This window comes from Mastomys coucha, unplaced genomic scaffold (genome assembly GCF_008632895.1).
Source record: "Mastomys coucha isolate ucsf_1 unplaced genomic scaffold, UCSF_Mcou_1 pScaffold14, whole genome shotgun sequence".
Taxonomy (NCBI): Eukaryota; Metazoa; Chordata; class Mammalia; order Rodentia; family Muridae; genus Mastomys; species Mastomys coucha.
The window spans coordinates 9,295,087-9,317,522 of NW_022196896.1; the positions used below are offsets into that span (position 1 = coordinate 9,295,087).

Consider the following 22,436-nt stretch of genomic DNA (forward strand, 5'->3'; position numbering starts at 1 on the left):
TCGGGGTCCTTTGCTTCAAACTTCAAGAGGAGCTCCCAATAAAGTGCTGCTGAGAAGGATCCTGTTGCCTCGTCGTTCTTGCTGGCGAGACCGGTCGCGACACCCATCCATGTATATTCTTTGGTTGATGGTTTAGTCACTGGGTGACTCCAGGGGTTCCAGTTAGTTGATATTGTTAGTTGATAGGGTTGCCATCCTCTTCAGCTTCCCTAATTCTTCCGTTGGTGTCCCTGGGATCAGTCTAAAAGTTGGCTGTCAGTATTGGTATCTGTATTAGTCAGGTGCTGGCAGAGACTCTCAGGGGACATATATACCAGGAGGCTCCTGTCACCAAGCACTTCTTGGCATCAGCAATAGTTTCAGGATTTGGTGTCTATAGATAGAATGGATTCTCCAGGTGGGGTGGTCTCTGGATGGCCTTTCCTTCAGTCTCTTCTCCAGGTTTTGTCCCATTATTTCCTTTTGACAGGAACAATTCTAGGTTCAAACTTTTGACTTGAGTGGGTGGCCCCATCCCTCATCTGGGGCTGTGCCTATCTTCTGGAGGTGGTCTCTACAGGTTCTATTCCCCCTTTTTTGGGTACTTTGGCTCATATCTTACCTGTTGGTTCCTGGGAACCTCTTGCTTCCTTGGAGTCTCTGATTTTCTAGTAGTTTCCCTCCAGTTCCTTGTCCCCTATTGCTACATATTTCTAACCATCCACATTTTTATTCTTCTTTGCAATAATAAAACTGCATTATTTTCTTGTAATATATTATTATTAATTGACATGCTATGTCTCCAGTAACAACATGTTGATTAGGAAATACAAAGCCTAAATTCTCTGTTAGCTTGTAAGATGGACTTTCTTCCTTAGTTCATGTTAGATTTCCATATGTAAACACTTGGACTCTTGATCTCTAGGAGCAAAGTTAACACCCTCATATTCCTTAAACAATGTATATAGCACAAATTCCATCAAGTTAAATGCAGGCCACAGAACCTTAAACTAACCAATAATATTTGATTTCACTTTCTAGTGTTTTCATAATAGATCCTTATACCAGGAACCTCAGAAGCAAGAAGCATATTAGTCAAATTAGAATTCTAGTTTTTAGCTTGCTGTTCTAGCCAATATTAATGTCTGACAGACAATATCAGTAGTAACTATTGCTATATTACAGAGAACTACAAAAATTACCACATCAAACCTCACTTTCCCTTATACAGTCACTCTCTCATTTCACTTAAAATTTCAAGTAAGAGTATTTGCTTTATTTGATACAATGATTTAAAAAATAGCCCAGTAATCACACTTTCTTCTTTTCAACATGTGTACATGCATGGATGCATTTTCTAAGTCTGTAATACTGGGGTAGCCATTCTTACATTGTAGAATAAATTGAAAGCAGCTTGTTTCTAGTATACATAATTGTTATTTATGTAGTCCTTAATTAATAACTAACTCACATCTATCTTTAAGATGCCAACATTCTTATTCGTATTGAGGATCACTAGAGGGATCAAAATAGATAGGAAAGCAATGGAGAGTTCCCTGAGAGAATGGCTACTTGTTCCCAGAAGACACTGCATAGAGAAATGGTCAGAAGGCCTGGGAGTGGTGATTGAGACAGGACTAATGGGGCAAAAAGGAAGGAACTAGGGGACCTATCAAAATACAAATTCATAAGATATTTAATGCACTCATATCTTTGGAGTCCCTTCTATCCCTTTGGGATGGAGCTGTTTCATTTGCTTTCCTTGTGGATTGGCCTGCTGTTTTCACTGGGAGTTAATACTTTTTCTATCCAAGGGGATCATTTTAACAGGCCCAGAGACAACCCAGACCATCCCTGTTATAGTTTCAAGTAAGGATATATGTTTAATTTGTTATGATGCTTTTTAAAAATATTTACCCTGATTATCACAATTTTGTTTTATTCTTAACCCATATTTGTGTGGAGATGCATTCACATACTTCCTAATATTGCTTAACCATTAATTGTAACCAGTGCAAATTCTATAAAGTCATCAATACATGTGGGAGTGTAATGCTACTATATATAATTATCACACTTGCAATCACGGATTAATATAGACCTCAGATCTATCTTACAGTGCTAACATGCCTATTTATGTGTGAAGAGCAATATTTACAAATCTTGAGTGTCTCCCATGTGATAAACAATAGCCAAATCACTGAACCTTGAACCGTGCCTCATTAAGTTTACCTTCTAGTGCTCAAAGATGAAACAGGGGATGTTGAAAGGCATACTTAGAGAGTAGTAAGACATGAAATGCAATTGATTGCTTAGGTTATAAAGTGCCTGTGGCAGCACAGCCTCAGTACCATCATTGAAGGGCCCTGAGAATTTTTTTTTTTAATCTCATCTGTATTTACTTTTTAAAGTAGAATGTGATTCAGCACTATTATTTCCATTCACCAGCCTTGCTGAGTTACAAGACCTAGGAAAACTTAGAGTTTTGTTCTTGGTACTTTGGAAAACAAGCCACTTGGGGAATTCCACTGTCAGGTTGTTTTAACTTGTTTACTTCTGAGACTAGTACACACAGAATTAACTACAGGGAATGAAAAAAAATTTAAGATGAAACTTAAACCATCCTAATTTGGTCTACTAAGGAATCCAGCTCAACAGCTAAATACTTCAGACCACAAAGTTAGCATTAACAGTAGGTGACACTTTGTCTCACAGCAAATCTTCTATCAACCTCTTGAGTTAAACTTATAGTATCACAGTATCACAGGTAGACATTTTAACTTCCCCTTAGTTTTCATACCACACAGATGTTTTAAATGTTAACAAAAATAAGCAAAAAATCATAGAAATATATTATCAGAAGGAATGAAGGTAAGCATCAAACACATAGTTCTGGTGAAACTTAGTCTACTTCTTCCATGAGTGATGCATTGTCATTTCCTTCCAGGGGTGGCATTTCTTCAGTTACAACAGCACTGGTATCATCCACAGTAGTATCATCCTAATTAACACCCAGACCAAGCTTGATCATCCTGTAGATTCTGTTAGCATGGGTTCAGGATCTTCCAGACTGAAGCCAGAGGACAGGAGTGCAGTTTCATATTGCAAGATGACCAGCTCCTTCACAGACTTGTTATTCTTGTCAGCCTCCGCCCCTGCCTTAAGGTCTCAATCACAGGTGAGACCAAGGACCAGGTTGCTAACTCTGCCTTTGTGGAAGTCTTGGAAAGCTTGGCTTAGAAGTAATCTAAATGATTGAGCCCATTGATGAGTATTGTCCTGAAACAGCTGAAGGAATTTGAGGGCAAGACCTTGGTGTCAGTTACTAAAGAAGGACTGGACCTTCCAGAAGAGGAAGAGGAAAAGAAGAAACAGGAAGAGAAAAAAGACAAAATTTGAGAACCTCTGCAAAATTATGAAAGGTATTTTGGAGAAAAAGGTTGAAAAGGTGGTTGAGTTAAAGTGATTGGTATCATCCAAATCCTGTATTGTCACAAGCACATATGGGTGGATAGCAAACATGAAGAGAATCATGAAAGCTCAAGCCCTCAGAGACAACTCAACAATGGGTTACATGGCAGCAAAATAGCACCTGGAGACAAACCCTGAGAATGTTTTTATGGAGTTCAAACCACAGCAAGTAAAAATAAATATCTTTAAAAATGTACAGTTACTGAATGTAAAAATACATTCAGTATCACAGTGGAGTGTGCTTTCCTGCATAACACTAGGTTTTCATTCTAACACAAAGTTCAGGAAGGAATTTTAGGATTTCCTGTCTAGGAGATATGTCTGTTTTTGTTACATGGTCTTTGCTCTTTGGAGAGAGTACTGTCAACCTACATGGAAAAACTTCACTTAAACAGTACATGTGTATTTATACATAGACTTACAGATATTTTTAGGTACATAGCATGATGATCCCTTATAGCACTTTTAGACATGCTTACTGTTATTTTAACTGCCTCTATCCTTTTTTGTATTTATCTCCCACTCTATTTCCTAATTAAAGCCACTACTGTTCCCATTTTTCACATCTAGTTACTGTACCATACTATTCCTCTCTATTGATCCCTCAACTCTTTCAACCAGACAATGGCCTGTTTTAATTTCTTGGTTTCAGTAGTTACTTCAGAATATATACACATATCTGAAGTCTTGCAGCTGAGAGCTTCAGAGGAGAGTATACATGTAATATTGGTCTTTCTTGATATGGATCACCTTACCCAATAGTAACTTTTCTAGTGCTATCCATTTACTCAATGATTCAATATTTCACTTTTCTTTACAGTATAATAGAATAGTATTGCATTCAACAGTATTATATATATATATGTATATTTATATGTATACATATAAATATAATCATCCACTTATTTGTTAAATATTAAACAATTTGTAGTTTCTCAAAATACGATATTAATAATATCTCCCCTATCTAATACCTTTAGAAATCAAGGGACATGGCTAATTTGTCTTGCAGCTTCTTTCATTATTTGTTTTATAATTAATACTTTACTTCAGTCATATTACTTCTTTGGAAAACCAGTTATTTAAAGTATGATTTTTCTTATTGTATTGTATTATTTTAAAATTATTTCCATCACAAAAATATATATATTATGGATTTTAATGTTCACACAGCCATTGTTATTCATTCATATTTATTTATGAAATGGAATTTTTATGTGAAAATGCTTACAAGGTTTTTTATTTTTGTTCTTACTTTTGATTTGTCACTTTTTTCAAAAAATGGAATAATAAATATTATTTTTTATTTCTCTTTCTGTTTCTAATTTACTTACTTGTATTGGGGACCACTATTGAGTTCCTATAGAGGCCCTCAGAATGCTAGATATGTATGATAAAATTTAGCTGTATCTCCAAAATCCTTGTCTTTTTTACTTAATTTTTTAACATGTTAGGTAGTTTATTTAATGATAAAATGACATTCCCTGTCCTTAGGTTTTTGACAATATCGCAACTTATTTAGATGAATATCTAAAGCATTCAAAAGTTATGTTCTACTATTTGATATAATTTTATAAGTCTTGAAAAGCATACCTTTCTTCTTTCTACATAGCACACATGAAAATTAAAGTACTTTTAAAGTTTTCATGTCAGGTATATTCCTACTATGTTTACAGAAATTTCTCCCAGGTATTCATGAGAAGTTTAATTGGAGTGGTAAGTTTTCAAAGTATATATATATCAACGTGGCTGGGTAGTAGTTTCTTTAATCATTCCTTTACTACTTCATTTTTAATATAAATATATTGAGCGAAATCCTGCCCCATTAGCACTGTAAATTTATGGTATGACATAGAACAAATGAAAAATAACTTGAAACTACAAATATATAAACTCATGCCACAAGACTGGTAAGTCAAGACAACATGCTAGTTCCATGTACACTTTGTGCTTTCTCATAGTAAATCTAAAACTGAAGATTTAAAAACGGTATTTTATTTACCCTTTACTTACTGATTTTGAGGAGGATCACATCATGTTTTAAGGCTTTTAAAGTAAGTGTAACAGAAAATCCAACCCATTGAAGCAGTGCCTTCAACTTTAAACTGGAAGGGAATGGGCTTTTTTTGTTATGTGCTTCAAATTAGCAGTTGTACAAAGGAGAACATTCCAATGCTTCTTTCTGCATTGCTGTCTTGATTTTCATTTTTTTTTCAATTTTAGCAGAGTGGCTCATAAATAAACATGTCCACAGCTCTAGTTGGGAGTGACAGTTTATTCCTACTATTTTGATGGATTGTACAAGAGATCCAGAGTTCTTGTCTCTGACTAAGCATCCATGCGTGGACTGTAAAATTAACCATAACATGGCAGGTTGCCCAAGAATTTGGAACTGCTTCCTCTTTGTGACACTCACTGTAAAGTGAAACTTTTATGTTAGTAATAATAATTTTTGGAAAGAAATGCATCTGGGGATTTGTCACTGGAGCTGGTGTGTATACTGCCCTTCTGTGAACCCAGCTTGCTTAAATACAATGTCACATGTGCATAGGTGTTGTTATGTTCTGTTTGATTAGGTTGAATCATTTTGGGTGCTTTTCATGGAACTTTGTGATGCTTTTCATACATTGCTGATGACCTTGATGTCTGTGTACACAGGGCTTCACCATCAAAGGCTGGCACCCTACTGTGGCAAAGCCCTTCTGTGATCCACAGCTGCTTTGTGCCCTGAGAACCCTAATGATGGGGCAAATGGTAGGCAAAGGGAAAGGTACACATAGATCACTTGTGCCCAACACACACGGGATGTGACACTTGTTCAAATGTTTACTCTTTTTTCATTCTTCTTCCAGCTGAGCTCTTTCAACTTACTAGAAAGAGGCTGGCGCTTGCTTGAGATCTGAAGGTCATGAATTCTATTGCACTGTCAGGCTTCATGGATGTGGTTAGCAGATGACTATGATGGCTGTATTCTTTGTATATAGGGTCACAGATCATTAAACATCACTTCCATTAGCATCTGCTTCTGTCTTTCAACAATAACATATGTGAGCCAATGTAATGTCTTAACAGAGGAAAGTAACATATTTATTAGCCCCACTTTATAGACATACATGCATATATAAATCCAGAAGTTTCTCTCTATAATAGGTAATCATCACAATAAAAATGTCTCCCTGGTATTTTAACATTTTGATTGAATTAGTAATTAAGAATAATAGAGTCTGGTTTTTCTGGATCCTAACAATGTTGCCTTGGCAAAGGATATCTTTTCCCATATTTTATTGCATGTATTTCTTTGGGCGTCCTCAGTTGTTGCAACATTTCCCTTCTACTTTCAGTGTCTCTAATGTGCTTTAGTGTTCCTGTGTTATACAATTTATTCAAAACATTGTTTTTGCTCTTATCAACATTTTGCTCAAAATTCTGGTTTGGGCATAAAATGTTTAAATTCTTTAGTCTAATTTATATATCTCTCTATATGTATATATATACTATATACATATATTATAAAGATGTGTGTGTGTGTGTGTGTGTGTGTATGTGTAAAGTTCTTTGTACCTGAACCAAACTCTGCTTTTCTTTTTCTTCCCAACATTTGTATTGGTTATTTAATTTTTTACATTTCAAATGTGATACTCCTTCCTGGTTTCCCCTCTGCAAACTCCCTATCCCACCCCTCTTCCTGCTTCTATGAGGGTACTCCCCCATCCGCCTACCCACCCACTCCTACCTCACTGCCATAGCATTTTCCTATGCTGGGGCATCAAGCCTTCACAACACCAAGGATATCCCCTCCTACTGATTCCAGATAAGACCATCCTATGCTACATATGCAGCTGGAGTACCTCTATGTGTATATTTTGGGTGGTTTAGTATCTAAAATCTGCGAGATCTAGGGGGGTTTGATTGGTTGATATTGTTTTTCTTCCTATGGGGTTGCAAACCCACTCAGTTCCTTCAGTCCATAACCTAACTTCACCATTGGCGTCCCTGTGCTCAGTCTGATGGTTGACATGCAAGCATCCTCATGTGTGTCAGGAAGGATCTAGCAGAGCCTCTCAGGAGTCATCTATATCAGGTTCCTATCAGCAAACACTTATAATTGGTCACTAGTTAGTACCTCACTATCTTCTTTAGCCCATATAACCCCACTATGTGGAAAAGCCTTGTATAGTCAATACTTAGGGTACAGAATTTAACAGCATATTTAATAGCAGCTTTAATTTTTATGTGAGAAAAGGAGGAAGTTCTATATTGATGAAATATTTAAGATGCTAAAGAAAGAAATTGAAGAAGATGATGGAAGATGGAATAACATCTGATGTTCATGGACTGGCAGAATTAATATTGTTAAAGTAATTTCTATCAAATTTACAATAAAATTTGTCATGTAATGAGAAAGAATAATTTCATGTGGAAAAACATACTACCACCACCACTAACAACAACAACAACCACTTCTGAGGAAAAAAAATCCATGTTGGAAGTGTCTAAGTACATGATTAAAAATTATTTCATGGGTTTATGATAATATTTTAAAAGCATGATATTAAAATAAAACCATGAATGTCCAGCAAATGGATTAGGATAACAAATCAGAAATTAATCTCACATATGAGTATCAGTCTGACTGATTTTCATTTTTTTTTTTTTACAAAATTATTAAATTTTGAGTCTCTTCTTTGAGGACAATCTCTTAGTTACTAGATAATAAAAATCAACCTAGGTATATTCTTTTTTGGAGTTCCAGAAAGTGACAAAGACATAAGAGAAGCTTCCACTAGTAGATACAAATTGTTCTGTTGAATGTGTTTTAGCTCCAGCTATTCAAGTTCTATGTATATTGATCCTTGCCTTATGATTTTCTTATTATTATTACTTAAAATGTTGCTGCTGAAAATGTGGTTTCCTTAGTTTAACATGCTAATTGTGCATGTTAATCTCAAAATTATCTTAATCTTTCTTGTTTTGATAAAACCTATCATGTAAGGGAAATTCCTTCCCATATGCTGACTTTTCTATTATAGTGGCAAACTAGCTATTTTACTGAGCATTTATACAGATTTACTAATTAATTTGTATACCAGTAGATTTCTGAGTCAATACCAAATCTCTAAGAAGTATATCTTTGTGACTGTACTATGTGACTCAGTATTTATATGAATTTTCATTGACTGATATTAACAATAATTTTATCACAGTTAAATAAAAAGTACTAAGAGAACACAAATTTCAAACTAGCTAAGTCTAGTTTCCAGTCAGTCTGTTATATGGTTCAGATACTTGAGCTGAACAATAACATCAGATTATTTATTCACAGTGTATTATGTAAATAACTGATCATTCTCTAAAGCCTTGGAATATTTTACCCTATAATTTTCATTTTAGAGATGTTGAAAACAATAAGGTTTAAGGACAACATGGGAAGTATTGGATAGCAAATATTCCCTCACCTCTTTGCTCTCCTTTTGGGATATAATAATAGTCTATGACTAAGATGATTTGTTCATGTCACTTTGGCACTGCAAAATAAATAGTGTATATCCCAAGATTTTAATGATTTAACTTTGCTTTTCATTTCTGCTATTTCACTATCTAATCTATGATTAGATAGATCTACCCTGACTACTTCAGAAATCTGGCTACAGTTTGAAGTAGGCTTGCTCAGCCATATGTTGTCTACTGAGCAAAAAGTTAGAGCTGAAGACTTAAGTGTATTGGTGCTGAGTTGAGTAAAGAATGTTAGGTGGAAATTTGCTTTAAATCAAGTGTGTAGGCATCTGGCTGCTTCTATCACAACACAATCCACTTCAACAGTCAAATTATGTAGAAAATGAGTGAATGTGAAGAACCATTAAATGTACAGCTTATAAGATTTTATATGTATCAGATTATCATCCTGCCTTCCATGCACTAGCATGAGAACATCTGTGAAAGCACTCTATGTGAAAATAAATATTATAAATAGTTTACTAGTCTCTAAAAATCCTTATCTTCCCATTTGTTTAGTTGGAAGATTTAAACTATGAGTGTCTCACATATATATCCTATGATAAGCAAATCCCACCAGGAGTGAGTTCATTATAAAAGGCAGTTATAAATCAAATTCAAACTTGAGGAACTGATTATGTATTCACCAATGCTAAACAGCAATTTTTCAGAGATAGAGGGTAAGCTATTTTATTTAGAAAGTCAGATCAAATTGGAGAGATGGTGATTAACAAAATGTTAATTGCCAAATGTGGTAAGTAATTGAAAATGTGATAATTGACATATAATTTTGGCTATTAGCATATCACTCACTGCTTTTACTATTTGTATGTCCATCTTATGAGAATACCAAATGCCTAGAATAGAACTTTAATGCAGTTGAACTAGGTAGAATTAAGGATGTGAGATTAACTGGTGCTTACTAGCAATTTCTTATCAGCCTTTAACTTGACCAGCATTTCACCATGTTCACTGTTACTATAAAACTTTATTTTAGGCCTGGAGAAATGGCTTCATGGGTACAGGCAGTTGTCACTCCTGTCTGACACCCTAAGTATGAGTCTTAGGTCCTACTATGGAACAAAACATCTACCTTTCTAAAGATATCCTCTTTAATACATGTGCATATACACATCCACACATCACACCCATGTTGCAGGATTTTCCTTGTCTAATCACATTAGGATAGTGGGAAGCTTGTGATTGGACAGAAGGGAAGCAGAGTGAGGAGTTGAGGAGACAGAGAGAGAGGACTGAGGAGGGGTGGGCGAACCAGAATGGACGCTGATGTGGTGTTATCAAAAGGTTAAAATAATTGCGTTAAAGCTTTATCATTATCATTTGACTCTGAAATTATTGTATTTGCATCTTGTAAATTGTGTTATTATTGATACATAAATCTGACTGGCTAATTAAGCATTAAGAGTCTTGATTCTACCAGGCAATTTGGTGTTAAGATGGTTAACAAGGGGTGAGTGGGGTGTTGGGTGAAAGGGAGAGGAACTTGAGGTGAGGGTGTCCAGAGATGGCCTGGTGGAAGCCATGTGGCCTAGCAGGGCTGGCGAGCTGGCAGAGAGACCAAGTGAGTGAGATCACCTGGCACAGAGGCTAACTCTAGATATTTCCTGCAAAACACACACACACACACACACACACACACACACACACAGAACAAATACTAAAATCTAATATTTTAAAAATGATTTTAGTATTTTTATTTCAAATGCTAGCGCAGGTATTTAAAAGCCAAAATAACATCTAAAAAGTATGGTTTTTCAATTGCTGAAGTTTCCCATATTGATAATTTCTCAGTATGCTTTCTCAAGAATTTCTCAATTCTTGCTGTTTTCCCTCCTCTGTGTCAGCCTTAATAGTGATTGTAGTCCAGCAATTGGCACCCAGTTGCTGCAACCCAACCAGGCACATTCCTGATATAACCCCCCTGCCTCCTGTTTATGAGTTATCCTAATCTACTGCCCCTGTATTCAAATTTAGGTTGAAGTTGTGATTTGCTATGGTCAACAGAATTGGAGAAATGGGAGGCAGGTTTTGATGTACAGATTCAAAGAGGCCATTACTTTACCTTTTGTTCTTTCAGTATTCTATTTCCCTACAGAAACTAGGTGAGACTTGGGAATTAAGGAAACCAGCATTCATGGAGAAAAATCTCAAGCATTATTGGGTTTCCAGCAGTTTATCTTCCTAAAGGTGGTCCAGACAGGTAGTTACCTGGAATCTATGACCAAGCCACATTAATGTGTCATATAGATGAGTTATTGTTGGGAATTGGTTCTAATGCTTTGTCTCAATTGGCTCGGTCAAATCTCTGTGTGTCCAAATGCTCAAGGTCCCTGTACCTAATTGGTTTTTGATTGATCAATAAAGAGCTAATGGTCAATTCCTGTACATGATGAAAGAGATAGTATTCTAGGTTCTACGTGAACCTAGAAGTGTCCGCCATGAGAAGGGGTAGGATGGACCACTATGCTGGCAAGGAATGGGAGGGAGTAACAGCCAAATTGTAGGTAAAAGAAGGAGAGTGGCTCCCTGGAAGGGCTGCCAAGAAGCATCTTGAACTGCAAAGACAGGAAGCCCTGCTGAAGGAGCCAAGGCAGCAAAGATAAAATGCAGATTTAGGAGGTATTAAGCAGGAAGGCCAGAGGGGACTATTTGTTGGTTCCAGAGAGTTTTAGACCTGCCCAACCACTGAGTTAGTAAAATAAAATTGAAATTAAGATGGCATGTATGTGTGTGTGTGTGTGTCTTTCATTCACAAATCCAGAGGGCTCTGGTGGGTGGCTGGAAGCACAACCCACTGGGAGTGTAGAACTGATTAACTAAACCACTTCTACAAGTTATTGCTAACAATACTGTCCAAAGTGAAGAAACCTAAGAGGAGTGGAAGGCAGTTGTTACAAGTTCCTATATTTTCTGGTTATTAGACATACAACATAGACAATTAAACAGTGAAGTAAGTAGTGGAGGAACACTGAACAGATAATAATATTTGTTTAGATTGTTTTAATTTCTTTGAATTGTTTTAATTATAAAATGAAGATAATTATAAGTTTGGTGATATTTATGAGATCAAAAATTCTCCAAGTGAGAGGTCAAGTTATTATATTAATTCTATCTAAACCTTTAATGATTTCTGTTTACCAGACCTAGAAGTACTATTTTGGGAGAGATGTTGTGTATTGGTGTTGACAGGAAAGGAGAAATGACTTTTGACCTCTTCAGACTTATATGGATCAAATGTGACTGGGGAAGACCCACTAAAGATCTTAACTACAGAAAAGAAAAATTCAAGAAAATCAAATAGAACAGGTAACTTGATCTGCTGATTCTTCAACATGGGAACACCCTAGTAACTGACTTAGACATAAAAATATCTCTAGCCAAAACTTCACCTAAAATTAGACAATAAATATTGTTGGTTTTAGAATTCTTAAGATACTTCATGCTTCCCTTCATATGGCACAAATGAAGATTTATTACAATTGGTTATCAATCAAATTAACTCATAAAGGATAGTTGTCTTTCACCTGCTCAAAGAAGGAACAAATTTAATCCTTTACTGATCTGTGCACCTTGCACAATCCATAAAAATATCTTAATAGTACTAAACTTTTGGTTCTGAGACTCATATACTGTAGAATGTGCAGGTCTGGCAAGATTCCTACTTGGGGATACTGAAGCAAGCTACAGTTACAGCCCTTTGTTTCCTGGTACTGTCCAGAGCTTACTTCCAGAACAGCTTCAGAAATTGCTGCTGATTCCCGATGGACTCAGTTCATCTAACCTCTCAGACAGATCCAGTCAGAACTTCAGTCAATCCCTGAGCCTTGTAAGCATACAGAGACTGGATAACAGATGCTAAAGCTAGCTTTCTTAAGTCTAACCAAATTTTCTAATTTTCCTACACCTCCTGACCCCTTTAAGGAATTTACGTTGTCCCTATTCAGCAGGAAGAAGTTGTGGCAAATTGTCATCACTGATCCCTTGGTTCTGGGTATCTGGTTATGGTTATTTTTAAAATTATGAATAGTAGTCATTTTATGGTATAATTTAGAAATGGTCATAATTTTGAACAGGAAGGAGATAGATGAGATATATTTCTAAATTTATTCTTAAAGAAAACATTATATAGCCACAATGTTACATTGGTTAAAATCTTTATAATTAATATAAATTGTAGCTATAATTTTACTTTGGTACAAAATATATAAATTGATGCATATTTAGGGTTTTCATTAGTATAAATTTCTTATATTGATACAATACTTAAAATTAATATTGTTACTCTTGTCTATACACTTCTTTTAAGAATATAACACTTAGACTCAGTCCTTCTAATAACTGCTATTACAAGTTGTTTAGGATGATTCAGTAACACAAATTAAGGGCCAGTAGTCGACTCACAGTTATATTAGATCTGATCTAATTATATTAAGGTACTTTTTACAATATTCAAATAGAACTATCTAAGAGTAGTCAAAGCTTGACAATTCATATATAGTTTACATAGACTGATAGTTTTCAACAGCATCAGAAAACCACAGAATATTATATTTAATATTAATTTACTATTAAAGATTATTTGACTAGAGACACATCTACTCCTTACAGTACCTCCCTTGTTCAATGAAAAAAATTGAACATCAAAACCTGCATATGGAGTTGTTCCAGTCATATCAAGATAGCCGCAAAAAATTCAACATTCATCTACAGACAGAAAATACTCACTCAAAGAAAGGACTCACAGTGTGAGATAGTTGACACTTAGATCTGCAAAGGCAGAGTTAACTAGTCCTTCATAGTTCCTGCTTCATTTCAAGGGCTGTCAGATGGTTCTGGGCCAGAAGACTAAAGATATATGCTCTGATGTTTTGAGTAATAGGGGACTGTCCAAGTATTCAGCTGTCTCTAAAATTTGTTTAAGTTTTAGAAGCTATGTTTTTTGTGGTTCTTACATATTCAGGTAATAATTCATTCTTAGATTCCTGACAGGGTTAAAAACTTATTATAGTCTTATAATCAAACTCAAATTATTTAGCATTAAGAGAGATAATACAGATTTAATACAGATGTTTTTCAGATGACAATACAAGTAAAAGTCAGAACCTAATTCAGATATAGAATTGTAAACTCTTTAAGTATGGATAGATGGTAGAGTACTTTACCTAAATTGACAAAATTGACAGACTGGACACTTAGTATATATCATACCTCATAGTTTACATGGCTGTTATAACTATGTTCAATGCATATTGGAAAGAAAAAGCCTTTTTAGTGGACAAATAGGGAGAAATGTAGTGGCTAGAGTTCTAATGCTAATTGTGTCACCCAAAACACCTGTTTGTCCTGCCCTGCACATAAGCTAAAGGAAGCCTGCCCCCAGTTGGTCTAATTGGAAAATAAAATGGCCAACAGCTAAAAACTGGACATGGAGACAGACAGAGGTGGGACTTTTAGGATTCCTGGGCAAGAAACAGAGGGGAGGAGAATAATTCTGTTATGAGAAGGGCATTGGACTAACCATGCCATGACTGGTAAGGAGAAAGATCAAGCCTAAAGGCCAGCCAACATGTAAGAATCCAGCAATGTGGCCCCAGGGGCCACTCCCCCAAATATGTCTGGAGTAACAGAGATAAAATATAAATTTGGCCAAGTATAAATTCAAGAAGACCAGAAGGGAATATGTGTTAGCTGTGGGAAGGTTTGAAAGTACCCAGTCAGGAAGCATAAGATATATTAAGAATAACACTCTGTGTGTGTGTATATGTATGTGTGTGTGTCTTTCATACAGGAACCCAGAGATCTCTGGCAGGTAGCAAGGAACATGATCATCTGCTGAGTGCTCAGAGCAATTTAACAATTCACCACCTCATGTAAAAGGTAAGAAAGAAGTCTTCTGTTGCTGATCTTAATTTTAGTAAAATCACCTGACCATTGTCTTCATTCCAGTTTAATTAAACTCATTAAATACTTGCTTTATTGCATTTACCACTTTTATTTTCATATTGAGATAACTAAAACATTTTTCATTCAGAAGTTTTATAGGTACATTCATCAGAAAATATTAGACTGTAGAAAATATAAACCATAAATGATAATATTTACTTTAATAATTTTAATTTTGTTTTAGAATAGAATATAGAAAATTAATCATTTTCTGCAGTTTGCCATTGTGGAGGATAAAATTATTTAAAGTATGGAAAATATTTACTTGAACACAATATTTTCATTTTTTAATATCTTATTTTATAGTCAAGTCTGGCATGATATGAAACAATTAATTATTCTTCCATAATGGCTATCTTTAAAAATTAATTATAATTAAACACACTTAATTATCAAGTAGAAACAGAAAGAATAGTATTTTAAATTTACTGTAATTTATTTCCTTCCAAGAGTGGCACATACATAATTGAGGAAGCAACTTTTTTAATTCTTCAAAGAAAATTATGACAGTAATAGCCTTAGTATATTAATTTTAAGCTCATATTCTCTAGCTCTGTAGGCCCAATAGAGAAACAGAGAAGGCAGAATAAATAGACTGTCAATATGTTGCTGTATGTTCCAATTCAACAAGAATTATTTTACTTACAGTTTGGACATTTAATAAGACTTTATTAAGAACCAGATCAATGGCAAAATGAAGTCGATATATTTTAAAGCTGACTCAGTCAGTGTTTAAATATAATTTTGAAGTAAGTAAGCATCACACACATAAAGGTGGCTTGTATATTTAAACAATGGTGTAGATCTCTTGATTTACTATGTATCCTGAATACAAATGATGGCTTAGGAATTCGTGAATCTAAATGTTTTGATGAGCACTGGCTGGAACCTCCAGAGGCTTGAGAGGTTTTAAAGAAATCATAAAAGTCCAGTTCAGAATCTGAAATACTTGACTTTGACTATAACAGGGACAAGCTCAAAGATTAAACAGCTTTAAATGTTTCAGAATCTCAAATTATTCATCCTTTTTTAATAGTCATGGAGAAAAAGGGACCTGGGAAAAACATGCTCGCATAGAATACTAAGAAGCAAGACTGGAATAGAACATCCCGTGATATAAGGCATTAAAATATTTCACAGACTCTAAGAATGCTAAGCCTCTTTCAAGCCATTTAAGCCTTGTTCCCAAATTATATGCACTGTGATTTGATATGGTAAATATATCAACAACTGGTTCTAGAATTCTAACTTAAGGAAAAGAAATTTATTTACTGAAGAAACATTTCTAATGCTTCTAGGAGATGGCAAGTTATAATCTAAAATCACAGTTCTGCAGGATTCAAACTGGTAAGGACAACTTGATATTGCTTTATACTGGCTATAAACAGAAGTGCTAGAGCCATGTGAGAGAACAGGAGAAAGGTATAATGAAAAATTCTGAACAGCCTGCAGAAGAATAAAGCCTGAGCCCAGGAAGTGGCTATGACGCTTCAGGAAAAGATACAACTTAGATTAATAGTGTCAAACAGTATGTCATGCTCTTCCTCCATTCCCAGTGCCTAATTAGTTTTTGTGTTTAAAACTTACTGAATTCCTTATCAGTAGGAAATTCAAGAAATAGCCAGTTCCTAAATTTAAACAAGCAAGCTGTTGAATATCAAGTCAGAAATCAATAGAAACTTTGAGGAAAATGTTAATTATTTCTAATTATTAGGATAGTCATTTTTATGGATATCACTATGATCTGAGTTAGTGTCTGTCACCATGAGAGGAAGAGTTTCACAAAAGCATCTTCAGAATGGTTAGTGTCTGTCACCAGGAGAAACAAGAGCAGTAGTTTCATAGAACATAGCTGTGTTTGGCATATGCATTCAGAGGTTTCAGCTATGACCCCTTGGCTCTGTCTCTAAGACCCTATGCTAAAGGATAACATCATGGGTGTCAAGGATATTATGATATGCTGGAGGTTGTGGATAGGAAAAGTTATTCACCTCAGGCAGTTGGGAAGGAAAAAGAGGAGCATCAGAAAAGGACTAGGGACAGGAGGTATGATTCACAGGCACACCCTTTAGAACCTACCCATTCCACAAAACTCCACTTTCTATAGCTCTACCACTGTCTAGTAGTCCATGCAAACTAATATTCACAGATGGATTAAACTATTGCTTAGGCCAGAGACCTCCTGATTTGATCTTCTCTTGAAATGCCCTGGCAGACTACTCAGAGGCATGCTCTTCTAAACTCTGAGGCTTTTCTCAATCCATTGAGGTTAACTAGCAAGGAAGAATATTCTGGAAGAACAGTTTAGCTGATACTAAAGTTAAACAAGCAACACAATATTTTAAACATGCATGTTGATAAAATAAAGTTAAATTGGGTTGTACTAGGAACATCCATTTAAAAAAAAAACCTTGGCCGGGCAATGGTGGCGCACGCCTTTAATCCCAGCACTTGGGAGGTAGAGGCAGGCGGATTTCTGAGTTTGAGGCCAGCCTGGTCTACAGAGTGAGTTCCAGGACAGCCAGGGCTACACAGAGAAACCCTGTTTCAAAAAACCAAAAAAGAAAAAAAAAACCTTGAAAAAATATAGTTTCCTTGCTACATTAATCAAAAGACACCCAGACATAAGCTTATCAATCATATTGTGAGTCAATTCAGATCACTGTCCATGAAAAGTTGACAAACACTGTAGATACTGTCAGGTAAGGAGACTCCATCAAGTAAAAATACACATTTTCAGAGCATTGGTCTTTCTGGGAACATGGATGCAATATTAATGAAGACAACATAAACAAACAGACAAAAAAAAAAACTTCAAAGAAATTCTATTATCACTGAAAGAATTGATTTTTATAGAGATAAAAGAAAGGCATTCATTAAAACCACTGATAAAATAATGAGAAAGTGGGTCATATTTTGAAGGGAGTATAAAATAATCCTTGATCCTCCAGTCCTGAAAGTATGGATAGCTGAAATTTTAGCAAGATACTAGTTGCCATTGTATGTGAAAGCTGGACGTGTGTACGGAAAAAAAATAAACAAAGGGCTCAGACTATGTCAGGTCAAAATAGATCGCTGCATGGAGTCTCAGAAAGAAGGACAAAGGGTTAAAATGTAGAATACAAACAGATTAAATAAACTCTCTCTCCCTCTCCCCCCCTCTCTCTCTTTCACACACACACATGCACACAAACACACACATACTCAGCAGAGTGCTATACACTAGAATGGCAGTAATAATTGAAGATATGCTGGTAGAAAGTAGCCAACAGTACTCTGTATAGGATAAGATGAACAACAGCATACCTAGATTCCTAATCTAATGTCACTAACATGCTGTATCAACTTGTTCAATTTTCTTTACTTAAGACTAGGATGACAACAGCATTACATTCTTGCTAAAACTTTGAAAATCACATGGGATTATCTACAAAAGGTTTCAGATGGTGCAGAACATATAGTGGATCTTTTGTAAATCACAACTGATAGTATTTAACAATGATACAAATATAATTACTATTTGGACATACAAAGTCACTGTATTGTAACTTGAAAAGAAATTAGACAACATAATGGCTCATTGAACGAGAGGATTCAGGAAGACAATTTGTGGAAAATACTAATTTAGCTAAAAAGTAAAGGACTAGCAGCCTAAGACAGGGCCTGGTCTTTCAGCAATTCTCAAAGGAATCATACACAGGTAGCCCCAATTCAACTCAATCTGTTTGTTTCATATAAGCAAGTCTAAATTATCACTACATGAATAATGAGGTAGCTTAAGAAATTGTTCAATACATTTTTGCCAATATAGTGCCTATCAAGATGTTCTCAGTTGTAGTTTTATTTGTAATAATGTTCCATCTTTAAAATCCTAAGTAGAAAATTCCATAGAAATGATACCAGAGCCAGATCAATTTCTTGCATTTGACACAGAGGAATGCCTTCTGGGGTAGAAGATTGAGAATGGTCAAACATCCATCAACTCAGATGTTGATAACCACTCTGAATATTTGAAGAGTTCTAAGGGAGAATTGATATTCCGTACTGTATATCCCTGCTATTTGAAAGGGGGAAATATCCACTTTAGGTACTTGTTGATAGTCTTTGTCTGTGAATAATGATCTCAGTATTATGAACATGTTGTGATCTTAAGTGATATCTATCATTAATTACAAGTTTCACAAGATAATAGGAAGTTTTAGGTGCCAGAGATCACAAGAAAATAGGTTGTCTCACTTTTAGACTAATAAACTACATAGGGGCAGTGATTAGCTGTATTTTCTGATATTCTGTATCCCCGAGACAAACTAAAGAAACAAGATGATTTTAAATATGTTTTTCTTTATTATATATATATATGTGTGTGTGTGTGTGTGTGTGTGTGTGTATGTTTTAGCTGTATATATGTATGTGCATCATAAGCATGCAATCAATGCAAGGACCGTAATAAAATGATGGATCCGCTGGACCTGATATGATAGACAATTATAAGACAACATGTGAGTGCTGGGAACCTAAGTCAGATCTTCTGAGAGAGTGGTTACTGCTCTTAACTACTGAGATAGATCTCCACATCCAACCAAATTGATGTACTGTGACTCTTGCAATCACTTGACAAACCACTATTGTCCACAGGGTGCTTTCTCTGCTCTTCACTCAGAATGAAGATAGTGTACAGACACCACAACAAAACTGACAACATGAAGCTATCAACAGTAAGAATAACACAATGGCCATCTCAGTCAAAGTTTTCACAGGCATGCACATAGGGCACCTAGTTTTAGTTTGGTGGTATATATTCCCGTCAGCATGTTTCCCCCCTTTCTACATTTTTACTTTAGTTATTGTAAAGTTATCTTCAGTTAAGCTGTCTTGTAGGTGTGCACACATGCACATGTGAATATTTAGTTTTCTATAGTCATTGTTGATTTTAGTTTTGAGACCTGATGTCTCAAAAAAGTCAGGAGCTTTGGATAGACTGGCTCGTCGGAAAGCCCTATGACTCATCCTATTCCTTCCCAGGACTGGGATTACAGGTATGTGCCAGCATGCCAGACATTTTGTAGGGGAAGTAGATATTTGCAGTTAGATCCCTGTGTTTGTATTCTAGACACTTGACTCTTTGAGGTTCTTACCCAAACCCTAAACTATATTTGGAATCCTAATATTTTGGTTGTGTTTTGTTGTTGAGAAGTAATCCACAACAGCACCCTTTTCTAGACTAGTCTTAAGTTGTTATTCACATGTTGGGTATAAGTGGTATAAGTTTATGTTGCCGCCTCACCGACGAGCTGAAATAAGGAAGCAACCATGAACACTTGTCCAAGCAGTTTATTCAGGAACCTTGTATTACCTTTTTTTCTTTCCTTTCTCTTTCTCTCTTCAGCCCCCCGCACTTGCAGGTTAAATACTTTCCCTGGTCCCAATCAGCATTGGCTACGCAGTAAAGCATAATAAGCTACAAGAAATCATGCCAGCTTGCATCACAAACTGGAGGCACTCAACTTTTCCAAATAAGGGCTTGTTTATCACAATGCTTTAGGGTGGCAGCTGCGGCTCTCCACAATTTATCACAATGCTTTAGGGTGGCAGCGGCTCTCCACAGTTCCCCCTTTTTGTTTTAAATGCAACAGGCAAGAGTAGAGGTCTGATCTCCAGTAACCATGAGAAGGACATTGCAATGGCCCTACAACCTGGTGGTAATATCTCTTGGCAAAATATCAAACCTGTCTTTGAGAACACGTACATCTAGTTTGTACTACAAACCGGGCTTATTTAATATCTCTTGGCAAAATATCAAACCCGTCTTTGAGAAGACATACATCTAGTTTGTACTACAAACCAGGCTTATTTAGCATAGCCACTCAGCACGTGTCTCTGTCTTAGGTGATTCATTTGCCAGAGCTCTAACTCGGAGAACCAAGTTGGTGCCATGCCCGCCTTATGCCTTTTTCCTGGAGGTGGGACTGGAGGCATTAACCCACATGCAATCAGATGTGCTCTCCAGAGACCGCTAGAAGCTGATCTCTAGTACAGTGCTTAGCCTTGCATCCTGAGCATGAAGAAGAACATAACTAAGCCTGTGGAGATTGTCCTGCCTCCAGGGCTGCAAATGCTTGCACTACCAAAGCAGCCTGTTATTGCTGCCAGACCACATAGATGCACCACAACGCCAATATACTGACAAGGATCAGTAAAGCACCCATCTTTATACAATTAAATCTGGCTATTTCTTCCCTATTTCAAATATAACCATTAATAACCCTCTCTAGCCCCAAAGCCCAGGGAACCGGGTAGACGACTCATCATAACTTCTTCAAGCTGAACGGGGGTGCAGATATAAGAAAGGGGTGGGGAAGGAAAAACAGAAATCATTAGTTTTCTGATGTCTGTGTCTTGACTGGATCAGGCTGAAGTCCAGAACATCAGGAGTTCAGGCAGGCCAGTTTAGCATGTCAGGACAAGGAAATTCACCAAGGCTGTATATTTCTGTAATACATGAATCTCAAGACAAATTTTCAGTATCATTATGATATAATTTTTTTTTGTTTGATTCTCTGGAGTCTAGTTTTCCGGAAGGTGTAAATACTCCAATCATCTTTTCTCAAAAGCACAAAAACAAAACCCTTAATCATATTTTGCTAATGCTAAGAGTGCACCATTGGACTGGTGCGTTTGACCAGGGACCAGCAGGGAAGGCATCTCCCACTGGCTCAGTGACCACAGACAATTGTAGGTGCAAAACAGCCTCATCCCAGCAACAGCCACAGATGTACCAGGCTTCCTTTTTAAGCTTGTTTACTCTAGGGGTAAAGGTGCTAGCAGTTTAGCATTACTACCAGGCTTTGATAGAATTTGGATTATTTTTCTATTTACTTTTTATTTCCAAGGCAAACTAACTCTTTATTTGTCTCCAGACTGCTCATCACTTGTCTCTACTAATTTAAGTGGCAGTGTTATAGGCGGGAAGTAAGGATACAGGCGGCCCTGGGCCTGTGGGCTCCACCTTAATGTGGACTTCTCCATTTTCTGTACTAACTTCTCAAGTTCCTCTTCAGAGTCTGAGCCACTCTCATCAGTCTGATCTTTCTCAGACTTTGCTGACCTCTCTTCCTTCAGCTGTTCTATTGCTTCCTGTTCCTTCTCTACTGCTTTAGAACACACTTTCTTTGAGAAGACCTTAACCCAAGCCAGAACTAGCAGTAGGCGAACTAGCTCCTTAAGAGCAACAAACATGAGATAAAATTGCGAGTTCCCCATACTATCACTTTTGATTTGTCGTTAACGGGTCTTTATCACTCCAACCCGGAGACCTTATTGCCTCTTTACAGAGGTCCTTATTTGCCCTTTCGTCCCACCTTACCTGGGAACTTACCAGTCGACTGCCCTGTTGGCAAGGAGTTCTGAGCTACAGAAGATGTCCCTGTAAGGGCCACCATTTCTTGCTGCCTCACTGACCAGCTGAAATAAGGAAGCAACCACGAACTCTTCTCCAAGCAGTTTATTCAGGAACCTTGTACTACCTCTTT

General features: G+C 36.3%; 1 pseudogene; it reads left to right on the forward strand.

Annotated features, from left to right (window-relative positions):
- Nucleotides 1-22,436, forward strand: part of LOC116088941 — a 171,299-nt pseudogene that overhangs the window by 2,563 nt on the left and 146,300 nt on the right.